General features: G+C 45.6%; 1 protein-coding gene and 1 pseudogene across 1 annotated transcript in view; one reads left to right on the top strand and one right to left on the bottom strand.

Annotated features, from left to right (window-relative positions):
- The window catches only part of LOC126284281 (roundabout homolog 2-like), a 1,294,877-nt gene that overhangs the window by 1,248,469 nt on the left and 24,837 nt on the right, over positions 1 to 21,571 (bottom strand). The window lies entirely within an intron of this gene.
- Positions 9,550 to 9,667, top strand: LOC126285676 (5S ribosomal RNA; annotated as a pseudogene).

Raw genomic sequence — 21,571 nt, 5'->3', positions numbered from 1 at the left:
AGTTAAACTCTTCCTACTTTTTTTCAGTGTCTATTTCCAACACAACTACTAAATCAATTCTTCTTGTCAGTTGTATACTGCCTACGTGTAAAATGTTACAAACAACCGTAATACATCTTCCAAATTCTATGTCAATAGTATGAACAAGTAGAGTTGTTTTAATAAATGAAACGCACCAGTTTGCTTTTGTTCTACAATATTACTTTTATTGTTAACCAGTTTTCGGCTTACTAGGTCATCTTCGACATTTACTGAGTTAAGCAATATCAATAAAATAAACAGAAATAAATGCAGGAAAATGGAGGTGTTTGAGGGAACCTACAGTTTGAGAGTGTGGTGGTACTGCATTTTAACATTAACATTATAATCAAAGCAGTGGCTGTGTAACAGTTTTCATTAAATAAACGTGAAAAGTAAAATATGAACAGTATTTGATGAGACAACTACAAGGGGTGTTAAACAGGGATAGCAATACAAGTAAGAATTAAGTTAAAGTCTTAACTATTGAAACTACAGTCTATGTCGAATACCAAGACAACTTCAACAAATTATTGATTTTGCTTAAGTTCCTTATGTGTTCTGTATTTACATTGATAACTGTCTCTTCTTTTAATTGGTTGTGTATCACTCTCCATGTTTCATACCTTCTGATGCAGCCTTTTCTAGTACTAATTTTATTTCATTTTATTATTTTTGTTTATTTATAGAAACTGTTATGTAGGCATGCTATTCCTATTTTGTGCTAAAGGTTTTCCTGTCTACTCCATTTTTGTTTATTTACTGTTCAGTTTTTACTTTTTCATTGCAAATATGTTACTTACTGTATGTTTCTACTTTAGTCTAGATGTGTTACTTCTCTTCCAATGTTATCTGCTAACATATAACTTCTTTGGTGATAATACTCAGTAAATGTCTGAAGATGGCCTTGTAAGCCGAAAACCGGTTAACAATAAAAGTAATATTGTAGAACAAAAGCAAACTGGTGCTTTTCATTTATTATAATGTTGTTCTACCAAGAACCGATGGAAGATTCTGTTAATAGAATTGTTTTACTGATGAAGGTTTTCTTCTTTAGAAAGATAAGAGGAAAACCAACAAACAATTCTCGGCAGAACTGTGTTGTGTGTACTTGTGCACATACGTGTGTGTTGTATTTGTCTAAGGGTAGTAGATTTAATAGTGGCAAGAGGCGTTAAATGGCAAGTAAGCGTTTGGAGGTAATCTAGTACAGGACATAGGAAGCTGGAAGAGAGAGTGGCGGAGGGGACGGTGGGATACTTAGCACCACGACGGAATTATCCCTATGGAACGGAAATCGGTAGCAGTTACTTCTGTAAAATATCTGGGGGTATGCGTGCGGAACGATTTGAAGTGGAATGATCATATAAAATTAATTGTTGGTAAGGCGGGTACCAGGTTGAGATTCATTGGAAGATTCCTTATAAAATGTAGACCATCAACAAAGGAGGTGGCTTACAAAACACTCGTTCGACCTATACTTGAGTATTGCTCATCAGTGTGGGATCCGTACCAGATCGGGTTGACGGAGGAGATAGAGAAGAACCAAAAAAGAGCGGCGCGTTTCGCCACAGGGTTATTTGGTAACCGTGATAGCATTAAGGAGATGTTTAGTAAACTCAAGTGGCAGACTCTGCAAGAGAGGCGCTGTGCATTGCGGTGTAGCTTGCTCGCAAGATTTCGAGAGGGGGCGTTTCTGGATGAGGTATCGAATATATTGCTTCCCCCTACTTATACCTCCCGAGGAGATCACGAAAGTAAAATTAGAGAGATTCGAGCGCTCACGGAGACTTTTAGACAGTCGTTCTTCCCGCGAACCATACGCGACTGGAACAGAAAAGGGAGGTAATGACAGTGGCATGTAAAGTGCTCTCCGCCACACACCGTTGGGTGGCTTGCGGAGTATAAATGTAGATGTAGATGTACATGTACACAAAAACAAATGATTACTTTTCAGAAAAATTGGATGATTTATTCAAGAGAAAGAGCTTCACAAACTGAGCAAGTCAGTAATACATTGATTTACCTCTGGCCCTTTGGAAGCACGTATTCGACTTGGTACTGATTGACAGAATGATTGGATATGCTGCTGAGAGATATCATGTCAAATTCTGTTCAATTGGTGCGTTAGATCGTCTTAATCCGGAGCTGGCTGGAGGGCCATGCTGATAATGCTCCAAATGTTCTCAGTTGGGGAGAGATCCGGTGACCATGCTGGTCAAGGTAGGGTTTGGCAAGCCATGAAAAGCAATAGAACGAGGCGTAGAATAGCGATGGCTTACTGCTGTGTGGTTTTTGCCGGTCAGTTCTAAGGAGGACTCTTCACTGAAGGCAATTCTACTCTAGTCAATGAGATTCCAGGCTGAAGACATGTCTGGAGACGCCCCAGATAGCAGTAGGATACCAGACTCATTGTCGGCCGTCATATGCATCGACATGTAGGAGTGATGATCTGGGATGCCATTTTTTTTCACAGCAGTTCCACTTTGGTTGTCATCTGCAGCATTCCGAGAGCGTAACTGTACGTTGACGACATTCTACGGCCCCATTTGGTTACACTCCATGACAAGGATTTTTGACTTACATTTCAGGAAGATAACGCCCGCTCACACAAGGCAAGAATTTCTACTTCTTGTATCCGTGCTTGCTAAACCCTACCTTGGCCAGCAATGTCGCCGGAACACTCTGCAATTGAGAACGTTTGGGGCGTAATGGGCAGTGTCTTCCCACAACTTCCGAATTTTGACGATCCGAATCACCAGTTGGGCAGAAGATGGCAAGGTATCACTCACGAAGACATCCAGCAACTCTGCCTATCAATGCAAGGCCGAATAACTACTTTTCTAAGGGCCAACCAAAGATGGAACGAGGCGTTACTGGGTTGCTCAATTTGTAAAATTGTCTCTCTGGAGTAAAACATCCAATTTGAAACTTCCTGGCAGATTAAACCTGTGTGCCCGACCGAAACTCGAACTCGGGACCTTTGCCTTTCGCGGGTAAGTGCTCTACCATCTGAGTTACCGAAGCACGACTCACGCCCGGTCCTCACAGCTTTACTTCTGCCAGTATCTCGTCTCCTACCTTCCAAACTTAGAGCACTTGCCCGCGAAAGGCAAAGATCCCGAGTTCGAGTCTCGGTCGGGCACACAGTTTTAATCTGCCAGGAAGTTTCATATCAGCACACACTCCTCTGCAGAGTGAAAATCTCATTGCGGAAACATCCAATTTATTTGAAATTTCAATCACTTATTTGTCTGTACATGTACAGCACATCTACCGTTTTTCGTTCCATTCGGATAATTCCTTCGTGGTAGGTTGTTTTTTTTTTTTTGTCTTTGACTGTAACTTATCTTGAGGCTATGTAGTTGGAAGGAAACTGGTAAAGTCTTATTACGCTGAAGGCAACAAATCTAATTGAATATTTCAGTACATAGTGTCATTCTCTTACAGAAAAATTGTGCTGATAACCGTGTGCAAGCGGTTCAGAATGCAGTCATCCGCTCAGCATATTTCTGTGCGCACAAGAAGCAAGTATTGACTGCAGCGTTCCCCTCGCTTCTTCCATTACTCTCCGCACAAGGCAATGAAATGGTCACATGCGGAGACGCTGCATTTTAATAGATTCTCCAACAAGGACCACCCACGCCCTGCAGAGTACGGCCGCCCCCGCGCCGCGCCTTTTCACGTGCTGCTCGCACCGTATTCAGCGGGAGCACGCGTCTTGCTTCACCTGGCTGCGGCCCCACAAGGAGGCCTTTCACCGCCCTCGCGGCCCTTCCGGGAGGAGCGCACACGCCCTCGCTCCTGCTCCTGCTCCTGCCGCTGCCACTCAGCCGCCGGGCGACTCATCAGCTGGAGAGCCATTCACGGCCGGCTCCTCGCGACTCCGCCTGCACCAAATGCGGGCGACGCCGTGGAGCGACTCGCGCAATACGCTGTCATTACACGGCCTCACCCCCCAGCCTCCGCAGTGTACGCTTGCCTGAAACTCTGAACACCCCACCCAGCATTGAATCAGGACGTACCGAGTTTTGATATGAAGTATGACAAACAGACCAGATGGCACCATAAGCTTATCGGCTAACGAGAGTTCATAATTTCGCACACAATCAATACCCAAGGCAAACCACGTGAGCTACTGGGAACAGCATGACCCTAAGTGGAAAACTTCAACTTTAATGTGGTAGTTTTTAGGCTTCCGTACCTCAATCGGTCAAAACTGGACTCCTGTGGAATCACTTTGTTGACCTTCCGTCTGTCTGTGTGTCCTGCTGTTCAAAACCCTTCCTCTCAGGAACTGAATGACGTATTTAGTCGAAATTTATGTCACATTTTAAGTTTTTTAATTTTAATAATTAACAGCCTCAGTAGCGCCGTTTACCTAGAAGTTTACCTAGGTTTCAGACGGGATTACCCAACCTTCTTCAGAATAACAGTAGCTACCGTTTGTCCATAGTGGGCATCGTCAAGCTAAAACTACAAATCCATAAATTAGAGTCAGATAGTCAGACTGTAAAACTTATACGGAACTGCCTCGGACGCACTTCGCGACGGCGATGCGGCAGCCACGAGTGTTGTACTGGAACTGACCGTAGCGTCTTGACGATGTCCACTGTGGACCAACGATAGTTATTTTTATTCTGAATAAGGTTGGGCTATCCCGACCGAAACCTAGGTAAATTTCTAGATAAACGGTGCAACTGAGGCTGTTAATTATTACAATTAAAAAAAATATATTTATACAGTTGCTGACAGGGCTGCGAAATGTTGAAGATACTCACATTTTAAGGCCTACGGTCCTTTACCGATTTAAAAAATCGAAACTTTTATGCCAATGCAATCAAAAGCTACGGCCATTCGTGTCACATACTTCGATTCTCTCGAACTAATTCATAAAAAATAAAAATAAAAAATAAAAAAATAAAAAAAGTTCAAATGACTGAGCACTATGGGACGTAACATCTGTGGTCATCAGTCCCCTAGAACTTAGAACTACTTAAACCTAATTAACCTAAGGACATCATACACATCCATGCCCGAGGCAGGATTCGAACCTGCAACCGTAGCGGTCACGCGGTTCCAGACTGAAGCGCCTAGAACCGCACGGCCAAACCGGCCGGCTCATTCATCACAACCCACAGTGCATTTCCCGTTGACCTAGAATCATGAAATTTGGCAAGAAGCATGGTTTCACACTACAATCGAAGGAAAATATCTTTAAATTGTTAATCTAAAATTGTATCACACGGAAAAATTTTTTTGTCTACTGTTATCAGACTCTTTGTCAGTCCGTCCGTCTGTTTAGACCTAATTTCTCAGGAACCGGTAGACATATCAAGTTCAAATTTATATCACATACTAAACTCTAAATGACGTAGCTTTTAAGTCAATGCAATCAGAAAATACTACAACCATTTTAAGTTACATATTTTGTTACTCTCAAACTAATTAAAACCTATGACGTAGAAACATAAATTTTGCCAGAAGAAATGTTTCACAGCACATGTGATGGAAAAAAATCAGAAATTTGTTAATTTTTGATTACATCATACAAAAAATGTTTCTTTTGTGGTTCGTTATCCGACTTGAAACTTGAAATAAACATTATAGAAAGGCTTGGAATCGCTGGGACAGATTAATGTCGATAACAGGCAAAAATTGTTGGGATCCCCCAGGATGGATGAACTCTTTACATATGTAACTGTATATCATATTTGTTAATGGCACGCTACTGCTTCTGTGAAGCTTGGAAAATAGGAGACGAGGTACTGGCGAAGTAAAGCTGTGAGGACCGAGCGTCAGTCGTGCTTAGGTATCTCAACTGGTAGAGCACTTGCCCGCGAAAGGCAAAGGTCCCGAGTTCGAGTCTCGGTCCGACACACAGTTTTAATCTGCCAGGAAGTTTCAAATCAGCGCACACTCCGCTGCAGAGTGAAAATCTCATTCTGCACTTCACAGTTGATCACTGCGCTATGTGTGAGGACATCAAATAGGTTTAACCCCTTCAGAGCCCCATAAGCCCGTCACCTTGTCTTTGCCGGCTGATGCGGTTTTGAACTTTTTCTTCGGAAAAAAGGTTGTGTGGAGCCACTCGATGGATTTTCCGTTCCATTTTCGTTCGAAGTGTTTCATCGCCTGTGGCAATGTCCGACCAATAATTGTCACTAACAGCGTCGTAACGCGCAAGCAGCTCCTCACAGATGGTCCTTCGATGCTCTTCTTCTGTTAGATGGCGACGAACCCAGCAGGCACACACCTCTAAGTACCCCAACTAGCGCACTAGTGTATCAGCACTGCGATAGAGACGTCCAGTCGTGCAGCTAGGAGTTCGGTTGCGATCTGTCGATCACCCAGATCCTGCAACCCTGTGTGCCGTCGGCCGGTTGGTGAGTGATCGGACAGGTTTGCGCGACCTTGTTGAAATGATGACAGACGCTTCGCACAACGATGGATGTGTGCGACGCTCTGGTTTTCCGTCAAAAGAAACTCTATAAGGCTCTCTTCTTGGAACGCACTGCCGCTACACCCGTTATTTTGAATGGTACGCACAGGGCTGCCACCTATCGGAACTTCATGAAACTGTACGCGGTGAAGCCGGAAAAGTTTCACTATGTCCCACAACAAATTCAGAAAAACCGAAATCGGCCTAGAAAAAAATATTTTGGTAGATATTTTTTCCTGCTGTGCAGCAGACTTACGAAAAATTATCTTCTATGTGATTTACAAAAAATGCTTCTAATGTGCTCGCTATACAACTTCCCATGGCTTAACGCCGGGTTGCGTGTACACCTCGTCATTAAAATGAAAAGTAGTTAAAAGATCAGATCAGTTGCAATAGTCCTATAATCTCGCAAACGTCCGCCGCGCTAACGCTAAAAATTCTGTCTTTAAGTTCTTCCCTTCATGTTTTCTCCCGGAGGGGCTAATCTTTTAGCATCGTAGGAAACCCTTCTGGAAGGCAAAGGGTTCAGGCGATGGCAAAAAAGGTGTCAGTTACGTTCGCATTGCGTAACTGGTCACGCACTTAATCTTGTTTAACTCAAACACACAAAATTATTTTACAAAGGAGCGATGAAAGACTGATAATGTGATCATTTGTTATTTCAAAAGAATATCATCCGTTAGAGGTTCATTTTTATTGTTGCAATGGCGTTCTACTTACTTTCTCTAAAAATAAAAGGCAAGCGAAATTTGTTCGAGAGCCTTATCAGCCATTAGTCAATAGAATCTTGATCCACACGCATAGTAAATACCTCCCATTCTTAGTCATATGAGTGCGGTACAAATGTAGAACTAGCTTGTCGCAGCGATGATGCGAGCAGACGAAGAGAGATCAAATCTGTCATCGTATCTGACAGGATGTTTCACTTAAGACGTTCATGCAAGTCTGCTCTAACTCTCGCTCAATTAAACCTCACTGCGCCCTAATCTTGACGGACAACCGCGCTCTGGTTCCCGAGCCGGAAGGCCATCAATCTTCAGATGAAGCAATTAAGGTGTAATTTATGCAGTGATCGATGACCGGAAACGATGATTATATGCAGAGTTCTGTGACATAATGGGTCTGTAACAAGGAAACTAATTTTCCGTGATGTTTTTCTGTTGCATTTGATCGAGTCTGGGCCGACACGGGAGATTGTGCGTTGGAAAGTCGTCTGAAGCAGTGATACCAGTGAAAGGCCTTAGGAACGAATCCTCTGAGGCATACGTAACACCTAACGGCTGTGTGAAACAACTAACACGTAAACTAAATGGCAGAATGATGAGAGCGCTTGTTTCACACACGAAGGATGTTGCTTAGAAAATGGTGTGATTTGGCCTACTATTAAGTAAAACAAATTATAAACTAAAGACAAGTTTCAAGAATCACGGCGCAACTGCTTGTAGACAATATACATACAGATAAACTACAAAACTGTGAGGATGTGCTATGGCGAGAACTGCTCATAGTTCCATGAACTAGACTTCACAGAAAATTCACTGTACCATTTGGCCACGTTACAGTTGTGCTAGGAATTTTGGTTGGGTAAAGAGACGCAAAAAGGCCAATAACAACTGAGGTATACATCGAAACATACGATGAGAGGTCAAGAGAAATTGTGATATACAACTTCAAATATATAATGAATTGGCGTCTGTTGATATGAAGGAACGTCTATGGAGTCTGAATGGAAACGAATGGACAAGGAAATCAAACGACCAAGACTCATTTCTGAATGAGCGATGGCTGCAGTGCAGCTCAAGCCACTGAGATCAGGATCATCCATTTGGCAAACAAGACAGTGTACAGCCAACCACTCGTTCACCATTATCCCCCTCAAAAACGACAGCTGAACAATGATATTAACGCCTGTTTCACCTCGACTCTACGGTGCTCTGGTGTAAACTCTAGAAGATGAATATGTATTCTTCGAAATAACACAAACATCCAATTGATTAAGTTCAGTGACACTACTTAGTTCGAAAGTAGAGTGAAATGTGATGGAGACTGCTGACATAAGTCTTGAATAGAGCCAGTGGAGTTAATATAACTTCTTGAAAAACCACAGGAGATTCATTCTCTTGCTCATCCAACCAATTTTTGTCATATGTATTATGATCCTGAAACACAATCCCTTGATATGACCATGTTTGTGTGATCTAACGAACAAAAATTATTTAGTGTCCTGCATACGTAAGTAGATCGTGCTTTCAGTAAGAGCGTAAAAGGAGGCTTTACAGGGTGTTACAGAGAAGATCGTATGACTTCATGTCAGAAAATCTGAAACAGCTGGCTATAACCCAATGATCAATGCACCTTTAAGAAAAGAATAGTCATGAAATTCTCTGAATAGCCATTGAGTTGCAACTCTGAAACCTGGATCGCGTGTTTTTCAGGTTGTTTGGCAACAGAAGCTCTATCAAGGCTGTTTCACTTACCATAACAAGTGCGTTCGTTGACAACGTTTCCTTTAAAATTAAGCCTAGAAATCTTCTAAATACAGGTAAAAAAATTCTGTCACACCTCAATCCTTATCAGCAAATTTAGCCTTTTTCTTCTCTTGTGTTCCGCAGATGTTCGCCTTTGAACTTTGCATCCTGATACCATATACATGTAGTAAATGTGCTTCTACTGTCACAGGTGCATCGCCGAAGGTGTAAGCGGTAATTCGTTACGTTTCAACACGACTGTAGATAAACGCCACACTACGAGGACCGCAGACGTGCTAGAGAAACTGTGGCAATGCGAAAAAAAACTAAAATTCGGAACATTGGGGTTGAACGTCGTGTCAGCCATGAGACAGAGTACAAGCGTGTACTGGACCAGAATGAGGAGTGACGTAGCCCACGTTCATCTCAAAGGAACCATCCCGGTATTCGCCATAAGCGATGTAGGGAAACAACGGGAAACCACAGAAGGGCATGTGAAATACACCGCGGCAGAACGCGAATACAATGCATTAACCAACGCGCCGAGCGGCAAGGAATGTAAAAGAGGAGATAAGGCCGCTGATATTTCCAATATATATGAAGTATCTAGTGGGTGACTTTGCCAACGGCCTTGCCGCAGTGGTAACACAGGTTCCCGTCAGATCACCGAAGTTAAGCGCTGTCGGGCTGGGCTAGGACTTGGATGGGTGACCATCCGGTCTGACGAGCGCTGTTGGCAAGCGGGGTGCGCTCAGCCCTTGTGAGGCAAACTTAGTAACTACTTGATTGAGATGTAGGGACTGCGGTCTCGTAAACTGACATACGGCCGGGAGAGGGATGTGCTGACCACATTCTCCTCCATTTCTGTATCCAGTGACGCCAGTGGACTGAGGATGACACGGCGGCCGGTCGGTCCCGTTGGGCCTTCCAAGGTCTGTTGGGACGGAGTTTAGTTTTTAGTGGAGGACTTCAGAAGCTTGACGAGGCGTTTTACAGACAGACAGCAGTGAAACACAAGTAGACATACAGAAGATGGGTGACTGGCGCACAGACTGGCAGTTGACCCTCAACGTCAACACTCGGTCCAGACAATGACATTAATGTGGCTATCGCCTATGCTCTACTTCAACGTGCAGTAAGCACTCACATATGACAGGTGACAACACTATCAGTGGAGGGTAGAAAAAGCGAGTTGGGTGGACGCCATGAACACTGCAGTTGTTGTGTGGAAACTGAGCGATTTATATGATGTCTAAAAAGGGCCGAGGGCGGAAGCATTTCCGAAACGGCTAAGTCTGTAAACTGTTCACGTGCCGACGTGGTTGAAGTATACCGCGCATGACAAAAAGCATTATTCAAAACCGGCCCTGGGGCACATGTGGTGCACGACGGGCCATGGATGACAGCGTTGAACTGTGGCTGCGAAGAAGTGTACCGTCGAACACTACTGTAGAGTAACTGGTCAACCACGTGCGGGCTACCGGCTTTTCTCCTCAACGCCCGTTCAGCGAACGTTGCTGCAGATGAGCCCCTGTAGCAGGCGCCTGCACTCATGCGCACTACTGTCCATTGGCGGCGAAGATTGGAATTTGCAAAAAAATGGTTCAAATGGGTCTGAGCACTATGGGACTCAACTGCTGTGGTCATCAGTCCCCTAGAACTTAGAACTACTTAAACCTAACTAACCTAAGGACATCACACACATCCATGCCCGAGGCAGCATTCGTACCTGCGACCGTAGTAGCAGCGCGGCTCCGGACTGGAGCGCCTAGAACCGCACGGCCACCGCGGCCGGCTTGGAATTAGCACGCCAGTACCGCAACTGGACGTCCACTGAGTGGTGGCAGAACGCCATTTCTGATAAATCACCCTTTATGCTGCATCGGACTGAAAGCAAACACCCTGCAGCAATTGTCGGAAGATCCAGGCCGTTGTCTGGTAATGTTTTCGTGACATTCACTGGGATATGTCACTATTCTGGAAGGCACAACAGATGAACGCAAGGATGCTCCTTGGGGACTATTTTCACTACTAAATACAGTTTGTTTCCTCTGCACGAAGGCATTAACTGCAGCACAAAGCACGTGTCATACAGCTCGCAGTGTACGCAGGTGGTACGGAGAGCATTAGAATGAGTTTACCGTACTCCCCCCCCCCCCCCCATTTAACCCAATAGAGAATCTGTGGGACCACCTCGTTAGGGCTCTTCGCCTCATGGATCCCCAACCGAGAAATGCACTGGAGTCGGCATTGCTCCACAGCCCTGTCACTACCTTACAGATTCAAAATGGTTCAAATGGCTCTAAGCACTACGGGACTTAACATCTGCCCGCCGCTGTGGCGGAACGGTTCTAGGCGCTTCAGTCCGGAACCGAGCTGCTGCTACGGTCGAATGTTCGAATCCTGCCTCGGGCATGGATGTATGTGATGTCCTTAGGTTAGTTAGGTTTAAGTAGTTTTAAGCCTAGGGGATTGATGACCTCAAATGTTAAGTCCCATAGCGCCCAGAGCCATTTCTGAACCTAACATCTGAGGTCATCAGTCCCCTAGGCTTAAAACTACTTAAACTTAACTAACCTAAGGACATCACAAACATCCATGCCCGATGCAGGATTGGAACCTGCGACCGTAGCGGTCGCGTGGTGCCGGACTGAAGCTCCTAGAACCGCTCGACCACAGAGGCTGACTCCTTACAAGACCTCACTTATTCTCTCCCTGCACGTCTCAAGGCGGTCCGCGTTGCATAAGATGGTTATTCAGACTTTTGGGCGGTAGTCACATTAACGTGGCAGGACAGTGTAAATGTAAAGCACTGTGCGAAACCGGCAAAGATATCCACATCTTTTCGATTTCGGTAATGGAGGTAAACAACACCGTCAACCGACAAAAATTTAGGTCTAATCATCCGGAGAGATCAGAAGTGAAATGACCACTCTAAATTACTTGCAGGAGAAGTAATTGTTAGCTCGAGATTCATAGGGAGGACATTAAGATAACTTAATTCATTTACTATACTTCAGACTGGTTAGCAACGATGTCATACACAGAAAGGTGAGCGGGGCTAGTGCTATGTAAAACCACTCCCTGCCTATCCATTTAGCAGTCAGTTCAGCGTCGTGGGTCCTCGCAGCTTGCTCCATGGAAGTCCACCCGTTCTCGGTATACGTAGTCTGTAATTGTATTTCAATGCATATAGGATAGTGTAAGGATCCCTCTACCTGTACGTATGTTATTTCAGAGTATGAAGATGATCCTTAAGAACTGAAACCGGTCACTCCGAATAAAAGAAATTTACGATCAAGACTATTTTTAAATATATATCTATAATTATATTATATAAGTTCGCTGATAATGTTTTCAAAAATTTTACAGAATTTTCTAGAATACTGCTCATCATCCTATTCTTACCAGGCTCGATTAAACGTACAGATAGAGAAGATGCAATGAAGAATGGCGCCTTTCATCACGGGATCCTTCAGAATGCGAGTAAGGGTTGCGGAGATGGTCAACCAACTCCAGTGGCAGATCCCACAAAAGATGCGTTGCGTCGCGTATTCTACATTCGTTGGCTTTGTGTATCACGTTCCAAGGAGAGACAGACAACATATTCCACCCACTTACGTCTCTCTAAATGACCACGATGAACAAATCACGGAAATTAAGAGCTCATACAGAGATTTAGCGAACGTATTTTTCTGCGTACCATTCCATAATGGAACAGGCAAATAGGAGACATGGAAGTGCTATTAGAAAAATCCTCCAGCACATATGGTAATTATCGGAGTACAGATGTAAATGTAGGTGGAACCTAATTTTTACAGGTAAACGAACTAAAATGCTTCAGAAATTTTGTCCAACGTTCGTACATACGACTGTAGTTCACTAAATAATATCCCAGAACTTTTTAGAGCCATTACTATAAGAATTTCAAAAAAACTCATTTTAGGCGCTTCAAATTCGATGTTTATTCTGCACGTGTACGAAGTTTCGAACAATACCGTCAGGTGGTAGAGCAATAGTAAACCACAAAATGGCGCCAACGCTAGGTACTCGGTACGAGCGATGTGTTGTAATTGGATAGGAGCTTGCGGAAAAAGGAACCGTGGTGAGCATCCATAAACGTATGGTAATGAATTATTGGGAGATGAGTAAAGAAGAGAACTACAGCTTTACGAAGTGCAGAAACTGAGCTGAGGCATGATCGTCTACGTTTTGGACGTCCTGTCACCGCTCAGAAGTGTGTGTGTGTATGTGTGTGTGGGTGTGTGTGTGTGTGTGTGTGTGTGTGTGTGTGTGTGTGTGTGTGTGTGTGTGTGTATGTGCGTGTGCGTTATGGTGGAAACTCTTGGATACTCAAAGGTATCCATCAGGTGGGTTGCATCAACGCTCACAACAGACTGCAAAATTCGAAGGGAAACCATATGATCTGAACAGTTGGAGTAGTTTGACGCCATCCGTCGCTTCGGGTGACGAAACATTAGCGCATCACTTTGAGCCGAAAGCTGAAAGGAACTAGCCACAATCGACAAACAAAAATTCAAGACAGTTCCCATAGCTGGCAAAAACAGTCTTTTGGGGTAGTGATGTTAACGTGGAACTGTCACTCAAAGGGTCAGCCATCAATTCAGAAGGGTATGTACCCTGAACAGACTCAAGAACCGTCTCCTACGTGTTTCGTCTGACTGTGGTATCGTAGATCGATACGACCCTCACTGGCCTCTGACAGTTGGCAACAGAAACGCGGTTTTCCGACAGACGCCAATAGCGGCGTATCTAACGATGCGCACCCGCTGAGTCACGCTAGCGGCAGCTCCAGCTAAAAGCGACCTCTGCCGCCGCGTTATAGCATGACGACCAGTCTCAGTAGCAGTCTTCTACACTCTTCAGCGTTACTCAATCTTCGACAGTTCGCTCGTGCAAGAGTTGAGGAAGCCTCACACTGCATGTTGCTCTTTAGTTTGCTTCACGTAATAGCTAGACTAATAGCTGGACTTAAATGCTATTTGTTCTTTTGTAAAGTTTCTTTGAAACGCTTGCAGGTAGCTACAAGCTAAATAAAACTTCTCTTTGCTGTATTTACGTGTTCGCTAGTCATTTCTGTTCCTTGACTTCTGCCGGATGTTCGCGTCGTTCTCGCACGATATTTCTACAGCATAACTCGCTGTCTTCTTCAAGTGCTACCCGAGGATGGTCCTTGGGGGATCGAGTACAGTATTTATGTCTGTAAGGTGCTGAGCGTTCCCTAGTCGGTCCGCGCCGCAAGGGGTGTTCCCTCAGCGGTACGCGCCCGCCAGACGCTGCTCCCTTGGTCCTCTCTGGTCTGGCGATTCGCCCAAGTTTCCGACCCTCAGCCGGTGTAGTAAATGCCTTCGGGTAAATGCTACATTCCAACACTTGAAGAAGTTAGATGATCGTGGACTGGAGATTCGCCCAAGGACCATTCTCGGGTAGTACCTGAAGAAGACAACGAGCTATGTCGCCGAAATATCGTGCGAGAACGACGCGAACATCCGCCACAGGTCCCGTTTTTTCAAATCGCCAACAGATCGCCAGGAAAGCCTAAGGAATTACATTTCTATTCCTGTCCAGCTTCCCTACGACGACAGCTTCTGTTGACAACCTGTTCTTACCGTTGTGTTCAATCGAAGTAGTACCCAACACTGTCAAATCTTGCTCCATCATGCCAATGGACGCCCAAACACAAGTCCGAGATCCCGGAAATACAGCGCCAATTTGGTTTGGACAACATTGTCTCATCCATCCTATAGGATTTCCATTTGTTTGTGCCACTTACGGATTAATTGCGTTGGACGCACTTTGAAGATGATGGCAGCGTAATTCACGGGGGCAAAAATTATCTAACAGCGCAGAGCAAAAGCTTTTACCAACAGGGAATAAAAGCTCTTAATAACGCTGGCGTTTGGGCATACAACGTAAAAGAGACTATGTAGCAAAGTTGTGCATGTAAAAGCAATATTGACTGATATTCCCATCAAAAAATGGCCGAGCACTATGCGACTTAACTTCTGAGGTCATCAGTCGCCTAGAACTTAGAACTAATTAAACCTAACTAACCTAAGGACATCACACACATCCATACCCGAGGCAGGATCCGAACCTGCGACCGTAGCGGTCGCTCGGCTCGAGACTGTAAAACCGCACGGCCACTTCGGCCGGCTATTGCCTTCAAATTCTAAGCCTTAATAATATATAACTTCTGAGAAAAAGCTGTGGGGCATTGTTTATTGAACGAGCCTCGTAGGTTGACTAGACATAACCTTGACGGAAAAGACGACATCTACTGAAATATTGCAGTACGTTGTGATGGAGCAATTGGAGTCCGACCCATTCTTCTTGCGCTTTTCCTTTTAAAGGAATAACGACGGCAATAAAGTGCGTCTGGCACTTAGATCACATCGCCTAGCGTCCTACACGCCGTCCAAGATTTAGAATCCAGATCCGGAGCTGGATATCTGCGCTCGTCTGTTACTTTTAAGGGTGCCGCCGCGTCGGGAGAGCAATCGGCGAAGTGAGCTATACACGACAGAAAACCCTCGCCGCTGCCAAGTTACGTTACGTTGCACTGCCGGCGTGTTCACGGCGAGTCGCGTTTCTGCACGACCCCGGGCGCAGTCCCGCGACCTACGGCAACAGAGAAGGCGCGGCCGAGCGAGGTCTGTTGTGTCGTGTCCGTGTGTGCGAGCAGATGGCCCCCGCCGTGCTAGCGCGTGAAACCCGACACCAGGGCGGGAGGCAGAAATGGCAGTTCCTGCGTTCCATCAGCTGCCAGCAGCAACAATGTGTCAGAGTGCCTGTAAGGGGTGGGGAGGGGAGGGGGAGGGATGAGGGGGTAGGCAGCTGCCGGGTCAGGCGGCGTTGTGGGTGAACTCCGCGGGAGGGCTTCCCGAGTCGCGGTTTCTGTTCCAGGGCGTAATACAGAAACGTGCTTGTGCCGTGCCACCAAACAACACTCGCGATATAAAGATGTGTGAGTGAAGTGTCCACAGGATCCTCAGTGGCTTACTGTGTTGTTCAACCTATTGAAGTCCTTTCTCTGACTAACTTTTTGTCACATTAATGTGACCACCTGTCAAAATGTATGCCCACCTGTCAAAATGCTGAATAACCACTTTCGCAGCACAGAAAAGCAGGAAAAGAGTGAAAGGTTGGATTCCTTTCATGTTAATTTCTTAAAACTGTTGTCATTTACGGCATACATTCCACTTTTAAATATACTGTGGTGTTTCTGACTATCTGGGAGGAGACTGAGCAGTGGAACATGTTACTTTTGCCCATAATCAAGAACGATCTGTCACACTACTACACTTTAAAAAACAGTTTATATGTAATTCATGTCACACATCCTAAATAAGGCACCAGTTTAGTTATGTATCAAGTTTAATATGCTGAAATTTCAACAGAACAATGATCAATGTTAAAATAAATGTCCAAATATAAACTGATTTATTTCTTTTTATTGAAATTCTCTTTTTGTGTATATATCACCGGTTGTCGTAAATGACTATTAAAAGATTATAATTAATGTTAGTCTGGTTGGTAATTTGGTAAGCTAGACTAGATACCTGGTGAAACAGTTTCTCAGTAATTCAAGGCTAACTTCCTCAGATAGCTCACACCTTGTAAACCGCTTTTATTGGCTTGAATATCAGCAACGCTTTCAGAACAAATTCATCCATCAACATCACAAGAGTCAGTGAGGTCCTATAAGCTACCGGTAGGGGTGTGGAGCCATGGCGATTCCAGTGACGTACGCCACGTTTCACAGCTGATGATACATGGTGCGAAAGCCCAATCGATGTAATCCCACAGATACTCGATTGGTTTCAAATCCGGGGAGTTTGGTGGTCAACGGAGTACGGTAAAGTACTGGTGCTCTTCCGAACCACGCACGTACGCAGCGGCTGTGTGATACAATGCGTTATCCTGCTGGTAGGTGCCATCGTGCCGAGGAAAACAAACTGCATCTAGAATGAACATTGTCCCCAAGGATAGATGCATATTTGTGTTTGAGCCGTGGTAAAAATTGCTGTTTTGAAGAGCAGCGCGTTTTGGGAAGCAGTCGCCCTCCGTTTCTGGCGGCGCCGCCGCTGTGGCAATCGCAGCTTTGGTGTCTCCTCCTGGTGGGAACGGTTGCCTGTTCACGTGCATTTAAGGGGCGCTATGAGCTCGGCAGTTTGTCAGTTTGAGTCGGCGAGTCTGGTCAGTTGGCCAGCCGGGTCAGTGTGGGGCAGTCAGTGTCTGTCTGTCGTCCGGAGTGCTAGTATGTGTTAGGCCGCCAGTCTGCTCGAGTTTGTTCAGGCAATGGGCACTGGCGGTTGGATCGATCGGTTGGTCGGTCGCGCACTGAGACACAAGATGACTTGTCTGCCGTGAGCGTCGGCGCATGTGAGGTCCCCACGTCAGTCCAGTGGCCCGATAGCGAGGGATACTGACTTCGCTGCCGACACGAGAGCAGTAGGAGTCAAACCACGACATCGGTCTGGCCGGGACGAACTGCGACGCCGTGAGACGGGAGATCGGCGCGGCTTCCTGCGTCCGTTGAAGCGGCTGGCAGCGGACGGTTCGGGAGAGCGTTTTGGGGGTGCTGCGCCAGGTCTTTGCCAGACATCGCAGTTTATTAGAAGTTAAGTGATTCGTGATATGTTGTTTCATTTACTTGTTAAATTCTACTTGTTTTCTTGGTCAGTCTCTCGTCCCCAGCTTGCTCGTCTGTCTCCCGTCCGCATTTGTTAGGCAGTTTGTGTCTGTCTGTCCGTCTACCGTACGTTAATAGCTGCGTCTGTCTTGTTTGTCGGATTCGGTGTTAACGAATTTATTGCTTAAGGTGTAAAGGCGGAATTCCTGAAATATGTTTTTATCTTGCCTATCATCTTGAGAGGGGGTATATGTGTAATATAGAGCATGTTTGTACATTTTATGTAAGACTGCATTTCATGGGTTTTTATTTAAATGGTCATTTTAGTATATGAAGTTGCCACCCCTCCACCGTAAGAGATTTCTTTTAGAAACAAGTTGCACTTTCGGTGGCAAGCAATTTTTTTTTATGTGAGTGTTCTGTACCATTTCCATCACTCCTACGGGGTGCATAGTTTACGTGTGTGTGTGTGTGTGAGTTGTAAAAATTTTAGTTTAAAGTAATCTGGCGTGTTGCAGATTGGCACCAGTGTAATCTTTCAGAGGTTGTTGTGAGCGGTCTTGGCTACGGCCGTGTTAAAAGCGAGTGGCGAGCTTCTCAGCCCGGAAGCTCATACTGTAAGAAAAATAAATTTCTGCCTCTGGATAAATTGTAACTTGATATTTAGAGGATGCTTTCTGATTATAATTTTTAAATCTGTTTAAAAATAACAAGAAAGGATTTTTACGAATAAAATTTACATTTGTTGAGAGAAATTTGTTTTCATCAGTTATCCACTGGCAACTACTTCCAAGCTCACATAGTTGATTAGATGTGTTAATGTTCTTGATGAATCGCTAGTAAATAAAGCAAATTCTTTAAGAAAAGATTTTGAAAGTAAATTCACGGTTCAGTCTTGATCCATTGTGCCTTCGAGAATGACGAGATCACCAAGAGTTTGTCACTAAAACATTCCACAGACTATAATGTTCTTCTTCCGGTCTGCAATGTTCCGACGATTTTCGCAGGGCCGTAAGCGTCTAAGGCCACCTGTCCGATGGAACATAAAACGGGAATCATATGAAAAGCCCACCAGCCACCACTCAGTGGACGTCGAGCTGTGGTATATGGGCGCAGGCTTCGTTGCCAATGAACAGCAGTCGGCCTGAGTGTATGAGCTGGGAGCATGCTGTGGACGCCCATACCCAGCAACGTCCGCTGAACTGTCGTTGACGAGACACTGTTGGTTCATCTGGACGGCCTCTGAACAACAGCTGTAGGTCCCAAGAGGACGCCCATACGGTGACGGATGCAGCGGTCGACCGTTGGAGAGTAGTCGGATGGAGACCGATGTATTGAATCGCGACGCATTTTGTGTTCCATCGTCAGTAGGAGCGTGGGACGGTAAGAATTAGCTGTCAGTATTGATCGGAAAAAGAAACATGACTCCCAAGAGGTCTTCCATCTGGTGACCGAGGCAGCGTCAACCCTTGGAGATAAGTTGGCTGGAGGCTGATGTACTGAATCGCGAAGCACTTTGTGTCTCCCATCGTCATTAGGACGGTGCGAGGGTTACAATTAGCTATCAGATTTGCGTCGGATACAAGAAACTTGAATGACGGAAGTTCGTCCATCCAGAGACCGTGGCTGTATTAGTCGCTTCTAGAGACGTCGCCTGGTGACTGATATATTGTATCGCGACGCAATTTATGTGTTCCATCGACAATACGAGGGTGGACGGTAAGAATTAACTGTCAGTTTTGCGTTCCAAACAGGAAAATTTACTTACAGGAAAATGTCCATACGGTTACCGTGTCAGCGTTAGATCCTTTGAGAAAAGTCGTCGTGAGACTGATGTAATGAATCGCGACGCTATTTATGTGTTCGATCCTTGTTACGATGGTGCGAGTGTTATACTTAGCTGCCAGTTTTGCGTCGGATATACGAAACTTGACTCACGAGAGAACGCCCATCTGGTGAACGAGGCAGCGTTAGACCCTTGGAGAAAAGTCGGCTGGAGACCGATGAATTGAATCGTGACCCAATTTGTGTGTTGAATTCTCATTACGAAGGTGGGAGGGTTACACTTACCTGTCAGTCATTGTTCATTCTAATCATCTAAGGTCCGAGGTGCTACAGGGCTGCCTCAGCGCGGTTTTGATAGCACCACCTTGCCGTGCAGGATATACTTTAACCACGGTGGCACTCGAACTGGCCGGCTGGGGTGACCGAGCGGTTCTAGGAGCTTCAGTCTGTAACCGCGTGACAGAATCCTGCCTCGGGCATGGATGTGTGTGATATAATAAGGTTAGTTAGGCTTACGTAGTTCTAAGATGTAGGGGAGTGATGACCTCAGATGTTATGCCATTTGAACCATTTTTTGAACTACTCGAACATTTTAAAAATTCCCGTTTCGGAAATGCTTCCACTGTTGATCCGAAAGCCAATGATCGCGCCCTTTTCCACACAAGATAAATCTCTCCGTTTACGCATTACGACAACGACCGCACTGTGAGCCGTGTGGCTCGATCGGCGATATTCCCGCCACCGGTATGGGCCATCTTTCCGGCGGTGTGTGGAGAGCGCGCGCTGGCGCCACCTACCGAGCCGATCGGGAGCGAGAGGGAAACCTGAGGAAGAGAGTGATTTGGGTTTTGGACGCCGAGCAGTAACGGAGTTCTCGGAACTATTGCGAACAGCTCAAGGCCATTTGAACCATTTTGAACTTTGTATTGTATGTTAACCGGAGGCCTAGAGACAACGGAGAGGCTCCGTCCCCGCCGCAGCCGTCCGCATCTCGTGGTCGTGCGGTAGCGTTCTCGCTTCCCACGCCCGGGTTCGATTCCCTTCGGAGTCAGGGGTTTTCTCTGCCTCGTGATGGCTGGGTGTTGTGTGATGTCCTTAGGTTGGTTAGGTTTAAGTAGTTCTAAGTTCTAGGGGACTGATGACCATAGATGTTAAGTCCCATAGTGCTCAGAGCCATTTGAACCCGCCGCAGCCGCAGTGGTCCACAACCCCACGACGACTACCGCAGTCCACTTCACCCCTCCACCGCCCCACGCCGAACCCAGGGTTATTGTGCGGTTCGGCCCCCAGTGGACCCCCCTAGGGAACGTCTCATACCAGACGAGTGTAACCCTATGTTTGCGTGGTAGAGTAATGGTGGTGTACGCGTACGTGGAGAACTTGTCTGCGCAGCAATCGCTGACATAGTGTAGCCGAGGCGGAATAAGGGGAACCAGCCCGCATTCGCTGAGGCAGATGGAAAACCGCCTAAAAACCATCCACAGACTGGCCGGCTCACCGGACCTCGACACAAGTCCGCCGGGTGGAATCGTGCCGGGGACCAGGCGCTCCTTCCCGCCAGGAAAATTTTGAAATTTAGCACTTTTCCTCTTAATGTGACAGCATTTGATACATTGGAACGGGAATATACATAATCCGCGAGGTGTTGAGGATGTAAGGTAAATCCTTTAGGTGGCGTGTTCGGCTAACACACAGTATTGACCTGATTCCGGTCTAACTGAACAGAAATTATTGATAAGTCTGCCGTTCGTGCATATCCGGCAGCGGAGGCTCGTCTTCTTGTGAACACGTTTTATACACTTGCGGAGAACACACTGCAAACCGTCAGCTGTTGGTAATGACAGTAATTATGACTAACCCCCTCCCCCACCCACCTCTTTTCCCCTCACTTCTTGTCCATTCAAACAAAGGACAACGTAATGATCATCAGCAGTACAAACGCGAAGTCTTTCAGCCACTGCTTAAGAAAGCAGGCTTTAATCGACATTGATTATTCCATTATCCAACTCTGGAAGTACCGCTGTAACGAAACGAGAGGCTCTACGTCTTTCCGGGATCGAACGTCAACAGCGGACTCTGGTTGCTTTACTGCGCTATCGAACGGGTGTGAGTGCAAAGTAACTGAAAACCTGGTTATGTCAACCACTGTAGTTGGAGAGTAAAAACAAATTATGGTACACACAGGTTCCTTAATGCACAGCA

Source organism: Schistocerca gregaria, chromosome 8 (genome assembly GCF_023897955.1).
Source record: "Schistocerca gregaria isolate iqSchGreg1 chromosome 8, iqSchGreg1.2, whole genome shotgun sequence".
Classification (NCBI taxonomy): domain Eukaryota; kingdom Metazoa; phylum Arthropoda; class Insecta; order Orthoptera; family Acrididae; genus Schistocerca; species Schistocerca gregaria.
This window is presented reverse-complemented; position numbering and strand designations above follow the sequence as displayed.